The sequence below is a fragment of the Impatiens glandulifera genome, chromosome 8 (assembly GCF_907164915.1).
Source record: "Impatiens glandulifera chromosome 8, dImpGla2.1, whole genome shotgun sequence".
NCBI classification, from domain to species: domain Eukaryota; kingdom Viridiplantae; phylum Streptophyta; class Magnoliopsida; order Ericales; family Balsaminaceae; genus Impatiens; species Impatiens glandulifera.
In genome coordinates, this window is record NC_061869.1 from 34,444,237 (window position 1) to 34,448,573 (window position 4,337).

Genomic DNA, 4,337 nt, shown 5'->3' on the forward strand with positions numbered 1-4,337 from the left:
TCATTCTTCTCTTCTTCTATCAATTCCCTTTCAGCTCTCTGAAATCTTTCATACAGATCTCCCTTGTAGTGAAGAGGATTGTTAACATTTTCATGAACACTTCCCGTAATAATGTTAGGGAATGGAAGAGGCCTGGAATAACTAGCATATTGATCTTGTTCCTCCTTAGATGAGGAACTCTCTTCTTTAGCATCTTTGTCTTTGGAGGGTTCCCCCTCAAATCTGATAATCTCTGGCTGAGTAACTTAAGCCACCTTCTCCTGGGCTTCCTCTGTTCTCACAACAGGGGATGTCACAACATTTTCATCAATAGGAGCTTGAGAAGACTCCTCAACAACATCTTCTTCAACTACTTCTTCTTCATTTGTTAGAAGAGCTTGTTCAGGCTCTTGAACAGTCACTTCTTCTTCTAAGTGAGGATTCTCTTGAATAGGTTGATCCAGAATACGTCATTCTTCAGCAGAAAGATTCCCAAACTCAATCAAGAGAGCAGCATCTAGCTCATCTGTATCATCATTAACATCAAAGATATCCATCGGTTCATCATCATCAAAAGGTTTTGCTCCAGAGCAATTAGCGCCATGAACGTATCGGGTAGCAACCGAGACGTAATTATCCATGATGTCGTCTAGTCTCTTCAACCCTTTCACTTCCACTTCAGAGCCTTTCCCAACAGGGTTAAAGTTAGCCTTTCTAACTTCAAGAATTGAGAATAAAGCTCTTCCACTTAAACATGCTTCAACAAGATCCTTTCTCTTCAAAGCTTCAGCCACATCTGAAGTTTTAGCCCACTTGAGAGCTTTCTTCTCATTGGCTACACGTTTCTTCTATTCTCGGATTATTTCAGAATTTGATAGGGCTTCATTGTACTTGGCAGACAATCTTTCCAGGGACCATGATTAAAAAATTTCCATCTTCTCAGCCGCAATGGCTTTGACTTGATCTAACACAAGGTCAACAATGCTTGTTTCCTCTAATACTTCTTCATTAACAGGAGTTTCAATATTCTTACCTTTTCCAACAACCTCGACGGGTCTTGGAGCAGGTCTAGGTTCACTAAAAACAATTCCGCACGACAGCCTTGCGGGATGCATCAACTCATACGCCGATTGGGGTTTCTTGCACAACTCATTAGGGAGCTCTACACGAGTGACCTTCCCGGCTACTAAAGAATTTTTCAGCAGATTTATCAGCAACAAGGGTGAGAATTGCACCTTGTTCTAGTTGAGCAAATTCTGTAGCACCTACGGCTACTTGATTGGGTTGAATAACATGAGACTCAGTCCTGTTAAAATTTTCATTATTTGGACCAGCTGACTCAACAACGGGCCCTTCAGCAGATTCTCTCACATGAGAAAAAACAGATTTATCTTGTTCCATCACAGGAACATTAAACTTAGGCACATCGGGCAATGGTTTAGAAGAGGTTACCTTCATTGATTTAGACGCGCGGGGCGCCTTCGTCTTCTTTTCTTTTGAGACACTAAATCTCGAGGGTTTTCTCAGAATGGTCGCCGGAGAAGACATAGAGGGTCGGGGAGTGGCAGCAAGTACACCTGGACCTTGCCTGATTCTTGAATCCACTGATTCAGAATCCTTCTTTGTGGAGCTTTTCAGACTGGAGGAACTCGCCTACGATTCATTCACAGTCTTTGATCTCTTTGCCCCCGTTGACATAACAAAAGCATATGGTTGTCTGGATCGAGTAGTAGACTTACCACCTGTTTGATAACTAGATGCACCAGAGGCAGATTCCATATTGTTCTTCATCCTCATCAGGGTGCTAGCATCTGTAAGGGCAGAGAATACCCTAGGAGAGTTGATCTGCTCAGGTTCACCTATAGGAACCCCCAAATACTCCATCAATCGACTCAGTTGAGCCGCATACGTTATGCTTTCCTGTTTGCCTGACAGATGGAAAAGCAAAGGTTCTGGAAAAGGGTAGATGCCCAGTTTACCTGGATTCCTTTCGAGATGGCGCACATATAGTCGAAATGGTCTTGACTATAGAGATTGAAGGAACCAGATTTCCCTTGGAGTGCTTTTTCTATCACATCGTTCAGCAAAATAAAGTGAGGTTTAAGGACCTTCTTACTTTCATTTACATGGATCATCGAACCGTCGGCAGAAAAGGCTTTCTTCAACTCCTGCATAATATCTGATGAAAGAAGCATGTTGAACGTATGCCCCTCCGTCGGAAGTTCAAAGAACTCCGCATATACAGTTTCGTCAAAAGATATTTCCACGTCGTTGACGGTTGCTACGATAGAATCGCCCACCATTGTTGCAGATTTGAAGAACTCGCGGACTTCTTTTTCGTAAAATATGAATGGACCTCCAAGATACTTTCTCAACCTAGAATACTCTAGGGTTCTGAACATATCCACCACTTTCGGCTGATCGAAAGTGTAGACTGATGGAAAATCCACTTGCAATGTACAATGACCCAGAGTGATTCTCTTGTTCACCATTTTTAGCAGAATATGAATAGACACAAGATTTCAGAGAGATTTAGAGAGAGGAATGCAAAGAAAACTGGGGTTCTTAAAGATTTCAAGAGATGAAAAGCTTTCAAACTCATGCAAGGATGTCCTTATATAGACAGAGAAAATATATACAGAATAACCGTCACTTTTCTTAAGGGTATGGCCCATCAATAAATATTAGACGTCCTTTCCAAAGTGTCATCATTAAAAATGAGGGTATATAAGTCATTTTCTCTAATCTTGAAAGACACGTGTCTTCATGTTGTTAAGAGATGACTGTTTGATATTTGAGCGGGAAAAACGGATAGCTCCTCACGTGGGACAATTGTCCTTGATCAGTCTAATCGGTACGTAGTTAGACGTTTTTTTTACTACACAAATCTATATAACTAAACGTCTATTAGACGAATGGGTCCATTAGACGCATACGTCTAATTCCGTGTTATAAAGAATACGTCTAATGTCTATTATACGTGTACGTCTAATTCCGCATGAACACCCCGTGTTAGACGTGTGTTTGGTTAAACGTGGACATCTTCTTTCTCATGACATCAAAACGTCTAACGTCTATTAGACGTGTACGTCTAATCGCGTAGGTTTTAAACCTCAACATTTAGACTTAGATGTATAGATTTTGAGCAAAAATACGCCTAAGTACAGACCGTTTCTTTTAGACACACTTGTCTAATAGACCGATTAAGAATATTTGTCTAGAGGGTATCTTTACTTCCAAAGTAATTTTCCCTCTCATTTTGTATAGGGACAAAAAATCATAAGAAACAATTTTTGTGGTTCAAAGACAAAAAATATTTTTAACAAATAAAAAACATTTAATCTACTAGATTGGCAAAGGCCCATTGTTGATCTTCTAGGCTGTGTACTCAAAAGAGTATTCTTCTTGCTTCCTTCCTGCAATCCTCCTGCATCACCTACAAAGAAACTATTTACACATTTTGGTACCCATATTCAATTGGGTCCTCGATCAATTAGTCCCTTAGGAATACATATTTGAGTTATTCTGATGGATTTCCCATTTTGTGTTGTGATTAATGCGTAAGATTTTGACTTAGCAGATGACTTCCTGCTAGCCACTGATCCTTTAGCTTTTGAAGAAGACTTTCTTTTAAAACTCCTTGACTTAGAGTAAGGTTTTAGATTGCCAGACTTGTTAGCTGCTTCTAGTTTATTCTTAAGTCAGCTAACAGTCGGCGGAACATAAATTATTTCATTTTTGAAAGCTACTTCTTCATGAATAGGATCAGATTCAATGTCAGTCATACTCCCTTTGACAAAACTTATTGGCTTAAGCTTGTCAGTTGGTGAGTTTGACTTTTTGTAGGACAGGTTAGGGTTATTGCTATCAAATCTCAATCCGGATCTAGATCCAGCAGGTTTTAACTTGCTGATCTGATATTTGATAGCTTCTCCGGACCTTGTCTATGCACAGACAACATAATTTAACCTTTTGTTTTCAGATGAAAGAGTTTGAATCTGTTCTCTGAGCATCTCATTCTTAGATGAGATCTCTTTAACCTTCTTTTCGAAAACGTTTGACTCTTCAGTTTAAAATAGAATTGGTTTGTTTACATCTGGTGAAGATTTAGTTTCATTTAGATATTCTGCTAGCTTTCTGTACTCGATGACCATGTCATCTAGTGTAGCTACCAGTTGTTCCCTTAAAAACCTTTCAGAAGAGAAGTCAAATATCTCAGTCTCCTGAGTCCTTTCTTCATCTTCTATTGCCATGAAGCAGGCCACCTCTTCTTCATCACTTTCACTGGATGAGAAGTAGGAACCACGGTTGCTTCGGTTGTTCTTCCCGTCACCTACCATAATAGCCTTCAGCTCTTT